Consider the following 22,987-nt stretch of genomic DNA (forward strand, 5'->3'; position numbering starts at 1 on the left):
GAGGCAGGTGGATCATCTGAGGTGAGAACTTCGAGACCAGCCTGGTCCAACATGGCGAAACCCTGTCTCCACTAAAATATAAAAGATTAGCTGGGTGTGGTGGCAGGTGCTTGTAGTCCCAGCTACTAGGAAGGCTGAGGCAGGAGAATCGCTTGAACCCAGGAGGCGGAGGTGGTAGTAAGCCAAGATCACGCCACTGCATTCCAGTCTGGGCAACCTCCAAAAAAAAAAAAAAAAAAAGAATGGCTGCTCCATAGGCAGAGTGGCCCCAAAGGCTGCTGGTTGCCCATTTTCATGGTTATTTCTTGATCATACGCTAAACAAGGGTTGGACTATTCATGAGTGTTCCAGGAAAGGGGTTCCAGTAATTCCCAGAACTGAGAGTTTCTGTCCTTTCCTTTTTAGACCATGTAGGGTAACCTCCAGATGTTGCCATGGCATCTGTAAACTGATGGCGCTGGTGGGAGGGAGTGTCTTTTAGCAGCTAATGCATTATAATTAACACATAATGAGCCATGAGGACAATCAGAGGTCACTCTCGTGGTCATCTTGGGTTTGGTGGGCTTTGGCTGGCTTCTGTACCGCAACCTGCTTTATCAGCAAGGTCTTTATAACCTGTATCTTGTGCCGACCTCCTATCTCATCCTGTGACTAAGAATGCCTAGCCTCCTGGAAATGCGGCCCAGCAGGTCTCAGCCTCCCTTTACCCAGCCCCCATTCAAGATGGAGTTGCTCTGGTTCACGTGCCTCTGACAAGTTGGCGTGGGTTGAATGTTCTCTAGTGTGTGGTTGTTGGAGCTGTTCCTAGGAGTAAGAAGTATTGTCAGTAGGAAATAGGCCTCTATTAGCCCTGGAGCTGGCAGTCTGCCCCAGTAGGTCGACCTCATTTTAGTGGTGACCAAACTGGGGCTCAGAGAAATCAACTCCCTCACCCCGCACCCCCAGACTGAGTGGTGGGCTGGCTGAGGTTTGAATGTGGGGCTTGAAGACCCATCATCTCCTCTGGTCCCCCAGTCTCTGCTGCCCAAGAGGAACAGGATCCCAGGATCCAGGCCCCTCATGGCACTAGCCACGGTGGGTGGAGAGAGATGGGGAGGCACAGTTCCAAAGTCCTCCAGACTCTGAGGCGGGTCGGGGGCCGAGAGCAACCCGGACCTGCGGACCCCACCCTGAGAAGAATGGCTGCAGGCTCGGCCCAGCGGGCAGGAGGTCTGTGTCCTCAGTAAACGTGACGGCGCTTCCCGCTGCTCCAGCCAGGCCGAGCCGTCTTCATGTTTCCAATCATGCGGCCTCCAATTCCCAAGATCAACCCACAGAGACAGCGATCTGGGGTCAACATGAATGAGGCTTGTCAGCAGATCTGACCCACTGCTTCCCGCCAGCCCCGCGGCAGGTTCTGGAAAGCTCTCTGCTGCCCCCTGGTGGGGAGGCTCCGGGCAGGGCTCTGGCTCTCCCAGAACCTCCAGGCTCTGTTGTCACCTCTGCTGGGTGGAAAACCAAACCAGGACTGAAGCAGCAGATGGGTGCCTGATTCCTTCTCAGAGCTCCGCCCACTGGCAAGTCTCTCTCCGGGCCTCAGTTTCCCCTTTCATTAAACGAGGGGCTTGGGGGATACCAAGGAGGGGTAACTGCTTAGTGAGGATGGGAGGTTTCTTCTGGGGAGATGAAAACATTTTGAAACTAGATGGCGTGAGTGGTTGCACAGGACTGTGAATGCACAAATGCCACCACATGATTGGCGTTGAAATAGTTAATCACATGCGATGTGAATGTCACCTCATTTAAAGTGTTGAAAAGAGGGGCCTGGGAGAGTGCAATGTATGTAAGAATCACGTGGGACACCCACAGTCTCTGAACCTCGGTTTCCTTGCTGTAAACTGGCAAAGAGACCGTGTGAGCCATGTTCCCTGGGGCCAAGAGATTCCAAGAAGGAAAACCTGGATTCCTGGGACTGGGATGAGGGCCGGGGGCCGGAAGAGGAGGGGTATGTGGGGACGGCTTGGGGGGCAGCCCAGATAAGGCTTTCAACACTGGGCAGCAGCGTCTACATAGGCAGTCTGTGTAGATCCCTGCATCTCACTTCCCGCAGGGCTGATCAGTGGCCAAAGGTGGGACTGGCCAGGCTCGGCCCAGCCAAGTCTGGGAGCAGAGGACACTGAGTGAGGGATCCCCGGGGCCACCCTCACGGGCCTGTGGCTCTCCTGACACCACAAGAGAGGATCAGGAGCTGACCTTGGGTCCTAATGGGGGACACCTTCCTGGCAGCAGGCTGGCAGGGTGGTGTGTTGGTCAGTGTACTGGGCTCTGTCTCCGCCCCTACCTGCTTTGTGATGGTGGGCCAGACACTTAACCTCTCTGTGCCTCTGTTTCTTCAATGGTGAACAGGGGCACTAGCAGCCCCCACATCCGGGCACAGTGGCCTGAAGGTTAAAGGCAAGGGTGGCATGAGACCTACAGCAAAAGCTCTGAGCAGGGAGCTGCCCAGGGAGTTCACCATCTCCCTTCTGGCCACCAAGGAAACCGAGGCTCATGGTGACCTGGCCCAGGTGTGTTGGACTCAGGGTCCTTCCCATCCCCAAGATCAGAGGGCTGCCACCAGGGAAGGAGCTGGCCCCTAGACACACCCCAGGAAGCACACAGGGAAGGATGCCCCGGGGACTTCGGTAGGTTATTGCAAAAAAAAAAAAAAAAAAAAAAAAAACTTTGCTATTTGACCCCTGCTTTCATGCCTCCATTTCCCAGAAAATGAGCCACGGGAGGCAGGAGACCACCCTCCTTGCACAAAACCCACTCCCGCGGATGCTGTCCTCAGCGAGGGTGGCTGGGGGCCAACCTAAGGGGGCCCACCCGCAGAGTGGCAGAGGAGGCAGGTGGACCCTGCGGACGTTGAGCTCTGTGGCGAAGGTCCTGGCCTTCTGGTAGAAGAAGAGCGACTTCTCGCGGTCCAGGAGAAAGTTGTGGGAGATGGTGGCCGGCCGCGTGTAGATCTTCAGCTGTGCCTCCTTGTTGCCCAGGTCCACGGTGGCTGCCAGTGCCAGCTTGGTAGTACCTGGCTGCATCAAACGGGTCCTGAAGGGGACAGGCCATGGTCAGCAAAAGGGGGACTCAGAGTCTGTCTTCCCAGAGGGCGTTCCTGTCTCCGGGTCCTTCCATATGTCCAGCCAATCCTGGCTCACCCCATGAGCCCTGAAGCCTGTGACACTGCTGTGGTCTCAGCTGCAGGTGGGGGGGATGACCCTGACACCCCTGGAATACTTCCTGACTGTCCCTACGCCCCCACTCACATGAAGCCTCCTGCCCCAGTCCCACCCTCTCTGCAGGCAGTGGCTGCTTTTCCCATGGACTGAGGTCAGGGCCGATCCTGCCTGCTCTGAGAGTTCCATGCAGGACCCATGGCTCCAAACCCCAGCAGGGGCACAGCGTTGAGTGACCCAGGCTCCCCTCTGGCCCCTGTCCTTGCTGACCATTTCCAGGCCCTCCAAGGGCCAGGCCAGGTACACAACCATCTCCCAGGTGTCCTCTCTGGCAATGTTCCCTGAAATATTGACGGAGTGTGACTCCCCAGACATCCACTCCTGTTTTCAATGCATCTTTGGCTCAAACTCACCATCCCTGGGTTGGCCTCCCATACCTCCTCCTTGACCGTCCCATCCCCCACCCGGCTTCTCCCCAGGTGCCGCCTCCACATGGGGGTCACCCAAGGGACCTAAGACTCGAGCCTGGCCTGTCCCCCTTTACCATCTCAAGATGGCTCCCAGGGCCAAGGACAAAGTCCAAGATGCAGCAGTCCATTCCCTGACTGCCCCACCCCACACACGGAGCAGGGGCGTGAGAAGGCCCTGAGTCACCGCCCAGCCGAACACTGGACTCTGTGCTGGGTGTATGGCTGAGCCTAACATCCTTGCTCCCAGGCTGAGGGACCTGGGAGTGAACACTGACCATACAGGGTGGCCCGGGCTGTGGTAGAGGGAAGCCCAGAAGCCTGTGGGGGGCCCAGGAGGCCCCAGACTCAGCCAGGGGTGGGAGGCAAGGGCTTCCTGAAGGAGTGGGGGCATCCCAAGTAAACAGGAAGGAGCCAGCCAAAGCATATGTCTCTGCGTATGCGTGTGTGTGCGCCTGTGTGTGTCCTCCAGGAAGGAGTTGCTCAGTGCAGGCAGGCCTGTGTGTGTGTGTGTGTGTGTGCCTGAGTGTGCGTGTGCCTGTACATGTCAATGTGCCTGTAGTGTGTGCAGCAACTAGTGAGTGGCAGGCTGAGCCAGGACACACCTAATCCACCCTATTCCAGGGCTCACTCTCATGTGTAGACTAGAGGGGACCCCATTTTAGAGGCAATCGGCAAGAATGCCCATTTACCCCTGCCTCTCCGCCAGCCTTCCAGGCCCCATCCAGCCCGGCTTTCTCTCCCACTCCTCTGGGCCCTGGGTCCAGAGCCTCCTATACAAGGAGGAGGGCGTGGCCTTGGAAAGACAGCCTCCCTTGGGAATTCCGAGGGGGCCTTCCTGTGGGAAGCTGGCCTGCGCTGACAGCATAGTCACAATGAGGCCCAGAGGGCTGTGCATGGGAAGGAGGTTAAAGGAGGCCTCTGCCCCTCGACCCCAACCGTGGACGTTGGCATCTCAGCTACTGCTTGGCCCTTTCCTTCCTCCTGGGCAGGCGGAGTGGGCGGCAAGCTTGACCAAGAGAGAGAAAGGCCTCTTCTGGGAGGCCCGTCCCCTGGATCCCAGGTGAGCCCCTGAGCAGTGAGCAGTGTCCCTCTGGGCCTGACACCTGGCACCTCCCTGTCTGGCTGGGACCTGGGAGGCCACCGTGACAGCTTCTGAGCACCAGGTGTCGCCAGCACTGGGCGGGGGCCTCCCGGGCAGCCCCAGGCCTGTGGTGGGGGATTCGGGGTGGGGTCTTAAGGCTGCCCCAGCTCCTCATGTTGTTCTAAGGTCCCCAAGATCTCAGTCCCTGGACTGGAGCGCCCTGGCCCCTCAGCCCATAAGGAGCACTGACACGGTGCCAGTGCGATGCTGAGGAGGGGTGGGCACCTGCTGGCCAGAGGGGTGCAGACATCCCAGGTCTGAGTCTGCCAGTCCCAGCTCTCCACCCCTGCAGGGCTGGGGGCAGAGGGAGTACAGGTCTCAGCACCTTCCCGCGAGACAGACCCGACCCAGCAAGGCCTCAGTCTGGCTGGCTTGGGCCCCACCCCATTGCACCTGCCCTGCGCTGGGGTTTCCCTGTCTGTGAAGCACATGGTAAGACACTGGCCCCACCCCACCCTTCCTGGGTGATGTGAAGATTCAAGGTGTCTCGGGACTCCAGGAAGGAGTTGCTCGGTGCAGGCTGGCACCCTGGGCAGGCTTCCTAGAGGAGGCGCTGGGATTTGGGTTGGATCTTGCAACGTGGATTCCACATGAGGATGATGCCATCCTCCTAAATGTCCTCCTCCCGACCCTGTTTTTGTTAAATGCAACTTGACACTTGATTGTCAAGACTCAGCTTTGGTGTCACCTCCTCCAGGAGGGCCTCCCGACTACGATCCCCCTTTACCCAGAGGCCACCATTGCCCGCTCATGTGTCAGCCTCCTTGGCTGAGACTGAGTTCTTGGTGGGGCCTGGCCAGCTTGGGAGCTGGGTTGTATCTGCTAACCTTGCTGGCTCCTCCAGCCAGGTGCAGAGCTCCCGGGAGGCCACTGGGCCATTCCTAAGGAAGGCTGGAACCCAGGCCTCTGGGGTCTGGGTGGAGATCCCACTCCAAGGGGGCCGGGAACACCCCGAGCCCTGCCCCTCCCACGCACCTTCAGGTCGTAGATGATGTCGCCGAGCACCAGGTACACCTTCAGGTAGTAGAGGGTCTCCTGGTCGAACTCCAGCGGTGAGTTGCAGAGCGACAGGGCCTTGAGGTAGAAGTGCTCCGCCAGCTCGCCGTCGCCCAGCCGGTGGTAGGCCACGCACTCATTCAGCTGGTCCCCTGGGGTGCAGGCCAAAGGGGCAGGTGTGAGGACGTGGCTTCCTGGGGCAGGCAGGGCACAGGCCCCTTAGGAGCAGGTATGCAGACCCCGGGCAGCCCCTGGCTTGCCTCCAGGCACCTGCAGTCACCTGGGCAGCTCTGGCCAGTCCCTTCCGGGTTCCCAGACTCGCTTTCCCATCTGCAAAGCAGAACTAATAAGGCCTGCCCCCGTCTACTGTGAGGCTTTGGCAAAGTCGGACTTGGATGGCCCAGCTCTGCCTACACATAGCCACCTGCCTTTGCTCACTGGTTTTAACCAGGGGAGCCCAAAAACCATGCAGTCCAGGTGCTCCCGGGCACCAGGGCTCCAGGCAACCCACAGACGTGACATCGGACTCCTGGGTGTGTCACGATCAGAGCCCCCTACCCTGGGGAGTCACTGCGTGCCTGAGCTCCAGGTCCCCCCACAGATGTGCAAACCCACCTTGGCTGTCTCTGATATCTTTCCCTTTTCAGGGCGAGTGCCGTGGAGGCTGCATTCAATGCATTCCCACACAGCTGCACACCTACTGTGTACTGGGCCCGGAGCACAAGGCGCTGGGGCATGCGGCCTGCCCAGGGCTCCCTGCCTCTGGAGGCAGACAGACAACCCTGGCACAGCACCAGGGGATGCCCGACCTTAAAGGGCAGGCTGCTGGAAGGGGAACTGGGACTTCATCAGCCAGAGAGCTCTGTGCTTGATGAGGGTGGGAAGGGCACAAGAGAAAGGGAATATGCCATTCAGCCAGGCACAGGGACCAACGAGATGCCTGGCATGTCTGGAAGGCACAGGCCACACTGGGCAGCCCTTGTGGTCAGCAGCGGGAAGAGGCAGAGGAAGCAGAGCTCAGCCAGGCAGGGGGCTCAGCACCGCGTGAGAGACCTCGGGATGTGCCCCACAGCCAGACGGGGAAGCCAGCTGGCCAGATCTGCCTGCCTGGGCAGAAGACCAGGAAAATCTGGCAGGTGTTTCAGCTCCTTCCCTGAAGACCTGGAGGCTGGGCTCTGGCAGAGTGTGGGTCCTGGCAGGGTGGGGGCTCAGGGGACTTACCCAGAGTGATGCTGAGTGCTAGGGCCATGTGGGCAAACTCTGTGCCCTCCTGGGCTTCCTCCAGCGTGGCCAGCAGTGCCACCAGCTTGTTGCACAGCCACAGCTCCGCCTTGCAGTTGCCGGTAGTCACTGCTGGGGCAGGGCCCGGTCCTACCACACAGGCAGGTGGGGTCAGGCTTCCCGCAGCACCCACCTTGCCCAGCGCCCCCCTCAGAGCCCGAACATGTGCTTGGAGCTTCCCACGCCCCAGCTACCCCTGGATCTCGACGCAGCTCTGTGCTCTCAGATAAAGCACAATTCAAACACCCAAGTTGGGGGCTGAAGAGTCACCCGAGGTCCATCCAGCTACACCCGGCAGCCTCAGACCCAGCCTCTCCCACCTGGGCACCGGGGGTCTGACGGGGGGGAGCCAGCACTCCTCTCTAAAAACATATTTATCTCTGCCCAGGGCTGAGCCACACCGTGAGCTCAGAGAAAGGGAGAAGCCGTCCCTGCTTTGGGATGCATGCAGTCCTGGACCTCCCACTGACATGCTGTGTCCTTTGACATGTCCCTGTGCCTCTCTGAGCCTCAGTTTCCTCATCTGTAAGATGGGGACAGGACTTCCTGCTCGTGGTTGCTTGAGAGCATCAGGTGCAAGGGTAAGGCCATTGCCATGTCCAGGCCCCAAGCATTTGTCCCAGGCACAGTATCATTCCCGGTGAGACCACTAGGAAACCAAGCATGTGCATGGGTGGCCCTGCCTCCAGGTGCGAGGCCTCTGCCCTGCCACACCTGTGCCTCAGCCCTCCAGGTGCCCCCTGAGGCTCACCCACATCAGCCCACAGGCCAGCTCACCCGGTAGAAGGACACGGCTTTCTCCCGCTCCCAGGCCCCATTGAAGAATATGTCTCCAGCTGCCTCAAACAGCTCCAGCCCCAGGTTGGGGTCGCCTGTGTACAGGGCCACATTCTGTGCCCCCTGAAAGGAGGCAGAAGTTCCCTCAAGACCCACACCTGGCGAGGTGGCCACGCCCACCCTCGCCAGCCTCCTTCCTGTCACACACTGCAGGTACACCTGAGCATTTTTCAGACCCTGGGCATTAGGGCTGCCCCCACCACTGGATGAGGACAATGAACTGATGAACCTGAGTGCCAGGAGGTGACTGAGCAGCTGCAGCCCGGGAGCCCGACACCTGTGAATCCTACCACCAGGGCTAGCCCTAGCCCACTCTCCCTGCATTCAAACCAGTCTCCGTGGCCCCCAGCTTGCTGGGAGCCCATCCCCTGGCTCCTTTCTGCATTGCCACATCCCTGCCACAGCTCCGGACTGCACACCAACAGTGTTTGTGGGTGGGCCTGGTCCCCTCTTGGCCATGAGCTCTTGATCCCTCTCCTCAGCTCAAGGAGGTATACAGCAGGTGCTCAATGATGAAAGCTTCACCAGGTTCATGGGCTTCACAAGTTGTTCCAGATCACACTGTTTGGGAAAGCCTCTGAAAACAGCCGCTACGATAGATGCATTTTGTAAGGAGATGTGCCACGTGTCGCCTGGAGCAGGTTCTTCTGTGTGTTAACTGAGTGGCCACATTATTTGAGCATGTGCTGTACACCAGCAGGTGCTGGGCACTGTGAGGGGCCCCGCCTCTGCCCTCAGGGAGAAGATGCTGGCCACTGGGGGAGGATATGAGGGAACCAGTTGGACAGAGGGAAAAGGCATACAACAGATGCTCAGTAGTGGCTTAGGAATGAGTGGATGGATGGATGAATGGATCAATAGATGTATAGACATGGATGGATGCTTGGATGGATGGATGGACAGATGAATGGGTGGGTGGTTAGAATGATGTGTGTATGTATGGGTAGGTAGACAACGTATGGATGGGTGGAGGGTAGATGATGTATGTACATATGGATGGATAGATGGGTGGATAGACAAATGTATAAACATGGACAGATGAATGGAGGGATGTATTAATAGGTAGACTGGTGGGTAGATGAATGATGGATGGATGGAATGATGAAGAGGTGAATGGATGGATAATGGAAAAATGGATGAACAGGTGAACAGAAGGATGGATAGAAGGATGAACAGTTAGAAGGAGGAACAGTTGGATGGATGATGGAAAGACAGATGGAAGGATGGATGATGGATGGACCCACAGGTGGATGGGTAGATGATGGAAGGATGGATGGATGAACAGGTAAACATGATGGACGGATGAATGGATGGGTGGATGGACAGGTGAATGGATGGATAGACGGGTGAATAGATGGATGATAAAAGGATGGATGGACAGAGAGTGAACAGCACAGGGGCCCTCCTGCAGCCCTTGCCACTCACCTGGATGTACAGGTCCACCAACTCGCTCTGCTGCAGGATGTAATAGATCTTCCCTGCTTGCAGCCAGGCATGTGCCGCCACCTCTTTCTTCTGGAGGTCAATGAAAATCCCCAGACTTCATTTGGTGTAGTCCAGAGCGGATTTGTAGGCCCTGGAATCAGACACAGGTGTCAGAATAAGGGCTCTCATCCTCCTGGAACCAGTCTGCCTCCTCCCATAGGTCTGGTGACACATGAATCTGGAATGTGGGGACTGGGAACGGCCCTCTTGTGTGTGCAGTGTTCTGCCCTTCCCAGGCTGCTGGGAGGGCCAGGGTGAACACACACGGCATGGAAAAGATGAAGGACATCCTTCTGAGGGAATCGAGCATCATGCTGCCCTGTGGCAGGAGGAGTGTGCTAGTCCATCTCCCCTCCTCCCAGACAGGGCCTCTGTCTTCTCCAGACGCACCAGGAGACGTTAGTATTCAGAGGCTATCTAGGCCGATGGTTCTCAAGATGTGCAGGCATCGCAGTCACCTCGAGACCTGTCTGTATAGCTTGCTGGCCCTGCCCCCAGAGCTTCCGGCTCCACAGGCCTGGGGCAGACCCTAGAACTCCCACTTGCCACAAGCTCCTAGGTGACATGGATGCTGCTCTGCTGGTCCAGGCACCACACTTTGAGAAGCATGGCTCTAGCACACTGGCCCATTTTCCTTCTGTGAACCTGAGGCCAAGACTGGAGCCAGTCTCCCAGGTCCCCATGGAATCTGGCTCCTTCTCTGCTCTCTCAGTAAGTCCGACAGTCGAGAGGGTGTGACTGCAGCAATGTCACCGGGCCCTGTGAGTGGGGTGGCCAGGGCCATGGTTACCCCACCAGGTCAGGATGCTCGGGGGAAGCCAAGTGGGCCACATATGGGACGTGAGACCTTGAAACCCTGCCCCAGGGAAGCGGGTGACACAACGGGCTCTGGCTGCTGTGGTCACATTTAAGGGGACAGATGAAGGCCAGGAGTGAAGACTCGGGGCAGGCAGAGGTCAGATGATGAAAGCCACCCTAGTAGGAAGAATAGCCCAGACTGCACGTACTGCCTCTGCTGGGGTTGAGATGACCTTTGGGGAGATGTGCAGGCAGGGATGGGAAGACGTGTCACCCAACGAGAGGCTCAAGCTGGGACTCGGGCCATCCGCAGCCCTGGGACGACCCCAGGCCCAGCAGCTCAAAGAATCTGATGCCAAGAAACCAGATGATCCCAAGGACAGGGGCTGCTGGGGCCCTGGGCCAGCTTCCCTGTGCTCCCCTCCCTGCCCTGCCCCCCCCGCCCTCTTTGTGCCCCTCCCCGCAGTGGGGGCTTGGGCGCTGGGTTCCTGGAGGGTCTCCTTCTAGTCAGAGAATGCCCCTGGGGAAGAAACCTGGGTCTGAAACCCCCACCCTCCTTGGGCAGATGTGTGGGACCGGGGCCCCTTCACACGGTCCTTTCCAAAATCTCATCCCTCCTAGGGCCAGGAGTGGGTGACAGGCCTGTGCTGGGAAATGGGCAGATTTGGCCACAGCCCCTGGGGCTCTGGGCCAGGCCACAGGAGGCACCTCTGAGTGGTCTCACTATGCCATGACGTCCATCCTGGGAGGATGGACAAAGCGCTGCAAGGCAGAGGGGATCCACAACAGCATCCCTTGTCTTGGTCATTTCCCTAGACTCAACTTTCTCATCTATCCTATATCCTATTCCTGTGGCCTAGCTTTCGGACAGCCCTGCCCACCTACTGTCCGTTCACTGCTCAGTCTGCAGTGACTGTTCTATAGCACTCCATGGCTCCCCAGTGCTCTTGGGGAAAAGGCCAAGCCACAGCCTGAGGCCCCAGGCCCTGCTTAGCTCTCCAGAAGAGCTTCTCATCATCCAGCACCCAACCCACCCACTCCCAACTCTGCACCTCCCTGTGTAAGCCCGGCTCACTCAACCCTGCTCACACTCCCACTCACTCACCACCATTCACCCACCGCCACTCATCCTCACTAGCTCACCCCTGGGCCTTCACACAGGCTACACCACCAGCCCCTCTCCCCTACCACCACCATCTATTACTTGACTAAATCCTCTCAACCCTCTGGTCCCACACTAAAGAGGCTTCCTTAACCCGGGGCCAAGTGCTGCCCCGCCATCACGCCACTCACCCTTTTGTGGCTTCTCTGGCCTGAAGCTCACATTCCCACGTTCAGCCCCTGCCACCCAAGGACCCCACAAGCCCCATTTGTGGGTGGGGCCTGGCCCACTCTGCACAACAAACTGCTTTTGCATGAACCGCTCTGCGGCTTTGGGCAATCACCTCCCCCGTGTCCTCTGTGAAGTGGGATGACAGGTGCACAGGCTGCCGATATACCAAGCAGATAACATGGGCACAAGAACCGGCGTTCCAGGCCTGGCTCATGGCGGGGCCCCAAGTCCCAGCTCAGCAGAGCCTGCCTCGACCCCAGGGTTATGTCTAGGGATTCCCAGCATGCAGGACTTTCAGTGCTCAAGGCAGGATGGTCCCTGGGCAAACCGGGAAGAGCTCGCTGCCCCAGTAGGGCACAGAGGGCCTGCCCCTGCATGGGAACGGCCTGTCTCCAGGGCGCTTGCCAACATCTGCTGTTGGCCATGACGCAGCACTTTCGATGGTGGAAAAACCATCACTTGTTTCTGAATCACAAACCCCAGGTGTGCCCTGACCCAGGTGGCCCCAGAAGGTGCACAGGAGGAACTGGGGCACTCACTCTCCACGTGGCCCATCTCCACGGCGACCAGACGGGCCCACTCATAGTAGCCCTTGCCCTGCTGAGCCGGGCCCTGGTGGGTGCAGAGGTGGCCCAGCTGCAGGAGCACATGGGTGAAGTCCCGGCCACACACTCCACAGGGCAGTCTCGAGAACAGCCTCATGGCCTCCAGGAGGTCGTGCTGGGCCAGCCTGCTGGCACCCGCATGCAGGCACCGGGCCCCGAAGTTGGCCAGGACCACTGCCTGGTTCCTCCGCTGGCCCAGGTCCCGAGCCACCCGTAGGGCACGGTAGTAGCCCTCGGCTGCCTGCCTCATCCGGCCCGTCCTCTTCAGAGCCACGGCCACCATGTTGGCAATCACGCCCTCCTGGTCCTCGCTGGCCACCACTGGACAGACTGCAGGATGTCCAGGCCACTGGGCTCTGCCCATGAAGCACGTGCAGGCAGTCCACGATGGCACAGACTCCGGCAACAGCACTAGCTTCCACCGCCTGCATCACGAAGGTGATGGCCGGGCCGTGGTAGCCATGGTGGCTGTACAGGTGGACCAGGCTGGCGTGGAGAAGGCCGCGCAGCGCCTGGCCTGTGCCCGGGGTTAGGGAGGCCAGCGCTCCCCTGAGGTAGTGGGAAGTCTGGGTGGGCAGGCTGTGGGGCTGGAGGACGTTCTGGAGCACCAGGTTCACACTCCTCAGCAAGTCCTGTGTCCTCAATGAGGCCACCTTCACACAGCTCAGCACCAGGTGGGGCAGGCACTTGCAGCTGTAGATGTCAGCTAGGAGTAGGTGACAGTCTGAGAGCCACGAAGCCTCTGGGGCTCCCGAGTCCCTGTGCAAAAGCAGCAGCTGCTCTAGGAAGGGCAGGGCCTCCTCGGGCTGCTTGAGGTGCACGTGGTGCCTGGCCAGCAGGAAGCAGGCCCGGGCCTTGGCCTGCAGGCTCTGGCCACCCACCGCCTGCCGCAGCGCCAGCTGCAGGAGCTCTCCCTCCACCTCAGTGCTGCAGATGTGGCCAGGCGTCCCCAGGAGCAGGGCCACAGCTTTGGGAACCACCTGTGTACACTTCTCCCCGTTCTTCTGCTTCCAGTAAATACTGGCCAGGTTGGCGGACACAGCCACCACCAGGAACAGGTCCCCAAAGCTGCCCTCCAGGGCCCCCGGTGCTTCCTCAAAGTACACCCAGGCCTGGGACAGCTTGAGCCTCCTGCTGCACAGCCGCCCCAGGAGGAAGCAGAGCCTGGCCAGGGCCATGACGAGGCCAGCTTTCTTGGCTGCCCCTCGGGCCTGTGCCAGACACCCAGTCAGCTCCTCGTCGCTAAAGCTGCAGAACACGCTGCTCAGCCATGGCAGCGCCACGTCAGCTGGCCTTGTACCCGGGGGCGTTCAGGAATAGCAGCAGTGAGCTCAGGGCCTCTGGGTCCTCCCGGTCGTCCTCAGCTTCCAAGCAGAAGGAGGGCTCCTCGGGGTCCTGCAAGCTCACGTTGCTGGATGCTGGCTCCTGGGGGCAGCCTGGGCAGGTCTTACATTGTTCCAGAACATTCTTCATCTTCCGCAGGGTCTCCTGTGGCTCCGGGCCCAGGCAAGGTGGAGGTATTTCTGCAAGTCACAGAAACACCTAGACAGATTAGAGTCCAGCAGTGAGTCCTTGGTCCACTGGGGAAAGGGTCCCCGCATCCCTGCCCCCTGTGTCCCTGGTGCAGCTTGCCATGAGCCCTTGAGAATTATGCGCAATACAAACCCGGGGCCTGGAGCACGTAGGAACTCCGGCACTATGGGGACAGAACACGCAGGCCCGAGGCCCGACTATCCTACAAAATCACCCTCCCGTCCTGCTTTGTCGCCCACCTGACAGCACGGTTTTAGGGCACTATGTCAGCTCAGTGATCCCTCAGAGATGCCTTTCCCTTTAGAAAGCAAGCCTAACTGGACCCATGTATATGCAGCACTACAACTACAAATGTAACTTTTGTCAGCATATCCGGCCCCCCGATGGGGTAAAGGAATCCAGGAAATCCCCAACAGCCAATCAGCTATTGATCAGCTCAAAAGTTGCTATGCAAAATTGGTAAAGCCACCGACAGCACAGGACAGGGATGTTGTATCCATGTACCCAGCTCCGTGCACGGAAACAGACCATCCCTGCAGGAAGGATGGGAAAGCTTCCAGGCCCCTGTGGCCACCTTCACCTTGGATGGTCTGAAAACCTGAACCCCACAGTTCCTAAAGGGTTAACAAAGGCCAGGCTGCTCAAGCAGCCCGCTGGCATCTGCTGGCTTCTTAGCCAAAGCCCCCTCCCAGAGGTGAGCAAACAAGCGCATTTCCTGTTGGAAAACCTGGGATGAAAGGAGGCATTACTGGGAAAGAAAAAACCTAGATTTAAACAGACTCTGTTTCAAGCTCACATGTAAAAAGTATTTTCAATACAAACTGTCTCATTCATCTGTAAAGCCTTGGAATTAAAAAAATAAATATGATTTAGAGACAAATGTCTGACTTGACTACACTAGATTAGCTAAGAAATCTCCCCCACCCGGCAGAGGCACACAGCCCCTCCCAGCCACTACCCTGGCCTCGAGGGCAGCTGGAAAGCCACGTGCCTTTGTTCCAGGGACTTCGGCAGAGGGTGGAACCACCCCCTCCCCGAGGCAAACCTACAACAGCCTTCCCTTCCCCACTGGCTTCGCGGGCCGCCTCTGGGACCTTGTGCCTGCATCCCAAATGTACTGGGATGGATCCCATTCCCAGGGAACTTCCAAGGGCCCTTGGGGCGTCCACATCACCAGGCTGTCCACATGCGGACCCTGTGTGAGGGGAAGAGACAAAGCCGTAGAGGGGAGACGGGAGGGCCTCCCTGAATCAGCCCCTCAGGAAGGAGCAGACCCTTCAGGGACCTCAGTTGAGGCCCCTGCAACCTAAGACTCTGAATTCTGCCACCCACTGAGGGCAGTGTGGCCTCCCACCTCTGAGGCAGAGCACAGGGCGAGCTGCAGCTTCTCCAGGTCATGAGAAAGTAACCCACAGCTACACGTGGGTCCCAGCAGTGGAAAGGATGCCCCGCCTCTGTCGGGGACCAGGTGGGGGCCAGCATGTTCACTGGAAGAAGTGTGGGACCCCACAGCCTCCAGTGCCAGAGTAGATGGGAGGTTCAGGCCCACTTCAGGCGACGTCCCCCCAGCCCACACCACAGAAGGGTGACAGCCGGATCCAATGCCCACCGTACTCAGCTCTGTCACCTCCCCCGGCATTACCCCAAGGCCCAGCTCATAACCAGAGGAAGCCTGAGCCACGGGCAAAACCCACCTCGTTCCTGCGGCTGCTCGGTCTCAGCTTCCTCTACTGAGTCTGGCAAGGGAGAAAAGAGAAGCCATCAACACCCCCAGCCAGCGCCTCTGGTGCCATGTCAGCTTGAGTTGGTGTCGGTGTTGCAGGGTGAGAGCATTGCAGGGTGCAGGGCTTGAAAGTAATATCATTCTCTTCCCTCCTGGATCATGGGAACAACATCACTGGGGGGTGGACACTTTCTGCGATATTGGGAGTAACATCGTCTTCTGTGCCTTGGAATATTAAGGACAATATCACGGGGTGGGGGGAGGGGGCGTGTACATCTTCTGCAATATTGGGAATAATATTATCCTCTCTCCCCCTGCAAATTCGGAAAGCTATCACATAGTGGGTGTTCACCTCCTGCGATATGGGGATTAATACCATCTTCTCCCCTTCCGGATATCAGGAAGAGTGTCACACGGGGGTGTACAGTGTCTGCGATACTGGGAGGAATATCAACCTCTCGACCTTGAGATATTAGGAACAATATCCCAGGCTGGGTGTACGCCTCCTGCTCTATGGGGAGTCATATCATCCTCTCCCTTCCAGGATATTAATAACAACATCTCATGGCGAGTGAACACAGCCTGCGATACTGTAATTATTATCCTCCTCTCCCCCTCTGGATACTAGGAACAATATCACAGAAGAGCTGTACCCTCCCTGCGATATTGGGAGTAATATCATACACTTCTGTGAATATTAGGAGCAATATGACCGGGTGGCTGTCCATTCATTGCTATGTTGGGAGTCATGTCATACTCTACCCCCCTGGATATCAGGATCAGTGTCACAGGGTGAGTGTACACCTACTGCAATATTAAAACTAATATCATGCTCTGTGTCCCTGGATATTAGGAATGACATCACAGGTATGTGTACACCCCCAGCGGTATTAGAAGCAATAATATTATAAATTATTAAACATCAATGATTGATTTTAATAATTATCAGTCTGGTCTCGAACTCTTGACCTCAGGTGATCTGCCCGCCTCGGCCTCCCAAAGTGCTGGAATTACAGGCGTGAGTCACCGTGCCCGGCCAACACTTCTTGATATCTCTTTTTGGACCTCAAATTTAGCATGCCCAAAACGCACTTTTGATTCCCCCTGCTATAACCCACTCCTCCCAGTCTTCCCAATCCCAATAACAGCATCTCTAGTCTTCCAGTTACTCAGACTAAAATCCTTGACATCATCCTTAAAACTTCTTTTTCTCTCTCTTGTCATCCAACCCATTTAAACTCTCCTTTCAAAACATATGCCAGACCTAACCAATTCTCACCTTCCTCATCATTTCCAACCAGGTCCAGCCCTCATCATACCGCTCTGGGTAACTGCAAAAGCCTCCCAATCGCCAGGCACAGTGCCTCACGCCTGTAATCCCAGCACTTTGGTAGGCCAAGGCAGGTGGATCATCAGAGGTCAGGAGTTCAAGACCAGCCTGGCCAACATGGTGAAACCCCTCTACTAAAAATACAAAAAATTAGCCGAGCATGGTGGTGGGCACCTGTAATCCCAGCTATTTGGGAGGCTGAAGCAGGAGAATCACTTGAACTCAGAAGGCAGAGATTACAGTGAGCCGAGATCGTGCCATTGCACTCCAGCCTGGGAGATAAGAGCGAAACTCCATCTCAGAAGGTTAAAAAAAAAAAAAAAGCCTCCCAACCCACCTCTCTCCTTCTGCCTTTCACCCTACCCTGCATTCTACCTTCCACTCTCAAACATTTCAGAAAAAAAAAAATTATATCCACAGAGAGAGAAAGAGAAAATACAAATGGGGTGAAATGTTTGGGGAATCTGAGGGAAGAGCATACGGGAATTCTCTCTACTATTTTTGCAACTTTTCCAAAATTCTGAATTATTTCGAATTCAAGAGTTAAACAAAGAAAAAAAAACAAAAAACAAAAAAACCACTATCTCCTTTTGTGAATCCATCCTGTCTTTCCCCTGGCAACTGAAGGACGTTCTCAACTAAACACATCTATTTTTTCATGAACAGTAAAAGAATCCTTGCCTAGTTTTGTCTTTCTGTGCTTGGCAGTAGAAGTGTGTGTGAGTGTGTGTGTGTGTGTGTGTGTGTTTTTCATATATATGTGTATATACGTGTGTGTGGTGTGTGTATATATAGAGAGAAATATATATGTGTGTGTATATATATAAATATATGTTGCATATTGACAATGATAACGTGTATATATATAAATATATGTGTGTGTGTATATATATGTAATACATACCCCATAGCCTGTCCTTAACCAGTTCTAAACTTAGTGGGAAAAATACATACCTAAGCAGAGAATTTCAAAATAATATGATGAATATTTTGACAGAGGGATGCGTTGCTATGGAACACGCTGCTAAGACACAAAACCTCCTAGATGGGACAAGGAATGAACTAAGTTTTGCACCTATAGGCACCCCCACTGATATCCTCACAAACTTTTATAGTTATATGCATTTGCTTCCCCCGGAACCCCCGTTTCATAAGGGTTAGTCCTAGAGCCTAGTAAGTTCCTACTACAGCTGGCACACGTATGCCATTCAAGAAACAGTGGCTGAGTGAATGACGAGTTAAGAACCATTTGTCAGCCAGTGCTCAGTAATACAACACGCACTGGTATGCAAATTATATTTGTGTTGAAAGCAAGGGCAGGATCACAAATTGTCTTTCCAGAGAAAGCAAACCTCAAAAACTTCTTTGCCCTAGTAAAGCACGTTATAAGAAGTTCCCCTTATATAACAGAAAACCTCCTCATTCGTTACCAATGGCACGTAAACCTAGTACGCCTCCGCCTCTGATGACATCTCTTCCATCCCCAGGGCTAGATAAAGGAGGTTCTGGAAACCCTGGTAGTTGTGAAGGTGGCTCCCAGCTCTGACAGTCTTGAACCCTGCGGCGCGGAGGTCACACAGCAGAACAACAACCGAGGGAAGCATCAGCAGGCTCCGAATATGTTTGAACCAGAGACGGCAAATAGGCTGCAACCAACTGAAAACACCAGAGATTCACGGTGGCCACCTGAGGGGTTGTGCTCTTAAAATAAAAAAATTAAAAATAAAAAGTAAAAAAGTGAAAAAGGAAGGGGTCAAGAATCCATCAGGTCTGACTGAGACATGTATCAGTGACTAACACCACATATGGCAAAAGCACTCCGGTACGCTTTGGGTCCCCACAGCTTCAGCAGTATTCAAACGCGTGTGCTGCCCTAAGACTAAGCCATGGGAATACCCCCAGCAACTCTGCCAGGAGAAACAGCTCACATGGATTTGGCTAGAAATACTGTTGTCTTTAACAAATTAACACTGAATAAATCCTGACTTATTAGAGCCTGCGAGAATGACATTCTCAATGATAACAGTTATCACTACAATCTCCAAACATCTGCGATCCTGCAAGGAGGAACTGTGACAGCGCAGGCCACATGTCCAGAATGCTTCCCAGACTGCCTGTTACAGAATAAAAGAAATGAAACCCCCCCTAAGAATGTCTTCACTCACATTTAGCCAGTTGTTCCTTTGTGTGCATCTCTGTGCTAAAATGGCCATTCTTCCCCACAGCCTGAAGTCCTATGCTAAAATAAATGAGACTCACATGAAGCCAGAAACGTTCAGATGCGAGGAAACCAACACAAACGAAATGGGCTGGAGAGTGTGGCCAGGAGGATGGTACTTCCCAGGAAGCAATTACTCCATCTCTGCCCACGAAGCAGGCAGCTGTCACTGTCCCCCAGGCCCACGCCAGCCACTCGCAGTAGGTTCTAACCAAACTACCTCCAACAATCAACATAAATACACCACACAATTGGCTTCTGAAAGGACACCTTGCAACCAACAAGAAACTGTAAGCACAACTTTGAAAAACTGTGCAACTAAAAACCTTGGAGAGGGATAAACACTGCCACATTTTGACTCAAATACTGTTACGTGGTAGCACTGCAATAATTCACTGAAACGAAAGAAAGAATGAATGAGGAATATGTTTACATAGGAATCAGGGGAAGCGTGACTAATCATTTAAAGAAACAGGTCAAGAAACTGCTAGGTTCAGATGCTACCGTGAGACACTCTCAGGGCCTTAGGCAAATTCACTTCTCTTGGTCGTGTTTCCAGGCTCATCAAAAACCAGCTTTGGACTAGGGAACCTGTTGCTTTCCAATGCCTTCCTTCTGCGATTCCAGCCCAGATTGTAGGACTGCTCTCCCACTTGGTATATGAAAGCGCTTTCAGTGTATAATAGCAAGAGTACATTTCTGTGTTGAATGCGGTCTGGGACCTACTCTATGAGGAACAATATCACCATGTAACTTTAAGCATCATGACAAGGCGCACTCTAGAGAAGGATAACACATAGGATGTGGCCACACGCCTGTGCATGCCTGGCAGGGAGATGGGGAATAAGATGTGGCCACATGCCTGTGCGTTCCTGGCAGGGAGATGGGGAAGTCTCATTTAGTGAGGCCAGGGGGGCCGGTTGTACCTTAACATCCGCAGTCCACGTCAAGTTCGCAACGTCCTTCTGACATCAAACCACAGGTATCACATACTTTTCCATCCTTTCCACCCAAGATTAAAATATGCAGAGCATCGTGATAAAGACGCCTCCATCACCAGCATGTTGGCTCTCGTTCTGTAGAATTACATACTTTCGGTGCAAAATGATCCCCAGGCTGCAGCGGCAAGCAAGACTGGCCTCCATGGGGACAGCAGGCCCTGCAGCTGCCACCACTCCTCTCGCCACAGTCTGATGCAGCTGCAGAGAAGCTGTGGCTGAGGCCATTCACTTTGTAAGAGAACCGCACAGGAGGGAAAAGGTAGGGAAGGTAGGGAAGAGGGCAATGTGGGCCTCTGAGTCCAAGCCAAGCCATCACATCCCCTGTGACTTGCACGTATATGCCCAGATGGTCTGAAGTAACTGAAGAATCACAAAAGAAGTGCAAATGCCCTGCCCCACCTTAATTGATGACATTCCACCACAAAAGAAGTGAAAATGGCCAGTCCTTGCCTTAAGCGATGATATTATCTTGTGAAATTCCTTTTCCTGGCTCATCCTGGCTCAAAAACCTTCCCCACTGAGCACACTGTGACCCCCCCCCACTCCTACCCGCCAGAGAACAACCCCCCTTTGACTGTAATTTTCCTTTACCTACCCAAATCCTATAAAACGGCCCCACCCTTATCTCCCTTCGCTGACTCTCTTTTCGGACTCAGCCTGCCTGCACCCAGGTGATTAAAAAGCTTTACTGCTGACACAAAGTCTGTTTGGTGGTCTCTTCATACGGACGCACATGACAGGCAGGTGCAGAGCCAGGGAAGGACCTGTGATGAGAACAGAAAGGAATTCGCCTCCCTGTACGCACACTCGGATTGTATGACAATGTGGGCAGGGGGCTGAACTGGATGCCTGAGAACATTCCTCCAAGTTCTTTTGCTGATTTTCTAAATATTGATGTAAAATCTGAACTCAGACAAAATTTTTTTAAATCTCTTTAATCAACATCTTTGTCTGGTGCTCAGCATCATGTCCACATGATCATCTAGAAAACCAACTTCTGTTCTAAGGCTCACATCTTCCTATAAAGTCCCAGGGATTTTACAAGGGAATGCACCTCTCATTCGCATCTAGAACACACACAACTACCATTAAAGAAATGCTTAATTTGCTTACACGATTTTTTAAACACCCAGATTTGAAATACAATAGAGAAGATAACTTTTTGATAGTTCCGCTTTTGAACTGCGAACTGCGAACTGCGAGTGGAGAAAATAACCTACCATGATTTCTAACCAGTCAACAACCTGTCTTCCCTGGCTGCAGTAGGAGTAGTGTTTCTGAGCTCTTTCTGGGTTCTTTCTGAAAAAGAACCCAGCTGGTTAGGGGACAGATAATCAGCAGTTGTCAGCGGGCTTCCCGGGTCCCACATCCCCACGTGATACATGGAAGTAAAAAGCTATCAATGACCAAGCATCTGAACGCTTATCCCACCTCCCCATCTGCTTCTTCTGCCACGCAAATTTAAAATTAATAAGCCTGCTATTAGAGAACAGAGTTGGTGCTGCATCTGTCTTCCTAAAATTATGGATAATTACCAGCCCATAATGGCTTCAAATCAGATTTGAGTAGTCCCTTAGACAGGAAGCTAAAGTGCCTCAGCCCTAAACTGAGAAGAAAACAGAAACTGGAAGGCTCTAGGTTTGATTTTTTCCCCCTTGTTCTAAAGTTGCTGTTCCCAAATCTCCTTCTACTGTCTTGTTTATAAAATGTATGGGAAACAGGGAATTTAAAGACATTATAGAAATGGCCACTTTTTCTAGGTACAAACTTTGTGAACATGATTTTCAGCTGCTGGGCTTTTTCTCCACAAACTGTGAGCCTGGAGTACATTTTCTCCCTCGTGGTTACACATTCAGAGTCAGGGAAGGTGGCTTTAGCAGTAAAGAGGGGACTGCAGTGAGAAGTGACTGGGCACTGAGAAGGGCAGACAGGGACTCTACCTCGGTGGCCTGCAGTGCTCCCGGGCCTCGGCCTTTACTTTTCTATCTGTACAAGGGATCTAAAGGCCCGTGATTCTAGGCCACGACAGCTCTTCATACACACATACGCAAACATCACATGCCTATGTCAAAAGCTGTGACACGCGGCTGATTTCCTGAAGAAGTTATCTTGTATCATTTCTACTCAAGTACTCCACCTCCTTCCAGACAAGTATCTGAGGATGATGGGCTATCCCACAGCAATGTGTGTAACTCTCCTGCTCACGATCCCCGTTCACACAGCGTTTTCCAAAAGCATTTGGCGTGAAGTGACAGAAGAAAGAAGAATAAGGTTATTTCAGCCCATTCATTCATTCATTCATTCATTCAACAAATATTGACTATCTACGTGCCAGGCACTGGTATATCACCAGGGAGATATATATAGATATAGATATAGATATAGATAGATAGATAGATAGATCTCAGATATAACAGGGAACATATATTTTTGTAGGTGGAGACAGACAACCAAAAAGCATGTTCAAGAGTGATCAATGCTGTAGAGGAAACACACCAGGAAACAGGAAAGAACAATACCCCTAGCCACCCTACACTGGGGTGATGCTAGCGTTACAAAATGGAAACAGCGGCCGGGCGCAGTGGCTCACACTTGTAATCTCAGCTCTTTGGGAGGCTGAGGCAGGCAGATCACCTGAGTTCCAAGATCAGCCTCACCAACACAGCGAAACCCTGTCTCTACTAGAAACACAAAAATTAGCTGGGCATGGTGGCACACGCCTGTAGTCCCAGTTACTCAGGAAGCTGAGGCACAAGAATCACTTGCACCTGGGAGGCAGAGGTTGTAGTGAGCTGAGATCGCACCACTGCACTCCAGCCTGGGCCGAGATCGCACGGCTGCACTCCAGCCTGGGCCGAGATCGCACGGCTGCACTCCAGCCTGGGCCGAGATCGCATGGCTGCACTCCAGCCTGGGCCGAGATCGCACGGCTGCACTCCAGCCTGGGCCGAGATCGCACCACTGCACTCCAGCCTGGGTGACAGAGCAAGACTCTGTCTCAAAAAATAAAAAATAAAAATACAATGTAAACAGAGAATAAGA

General features: G+C 54.4%; 1 pseudogene; it reads right to left on the reverse strand.

The window, feature by feature from the left end:
• Positions 1 to 2,714: 2,714 nt before the first annotated feature.
• The window catches only part of LOC139361124 (SH3 domain and tetratricopeptide repeat-containing protein 1-like), a 49,991-nt pseudogene continuing 29,718 nt past the window's right edge, over positions 2,715 to 22,987 (reverse strand).

The sequence above is a fragment of the Macaca nemestrina genome, assembly GCF_043159975.1.
Source record: "Macaca nemestrina isolate mMacNem1 chromosome 10 unlocalized genomic scaffold, mMacNem.hap1 SUPER_10_unloc_2, whole genome shotgun sequence".
Taxonomy (NCBI): Eukaryota; Metazoa; Chordata; class Mammalia; order Primates; family Cercopithecidae; genus Macaca; species Macaca nemestrina.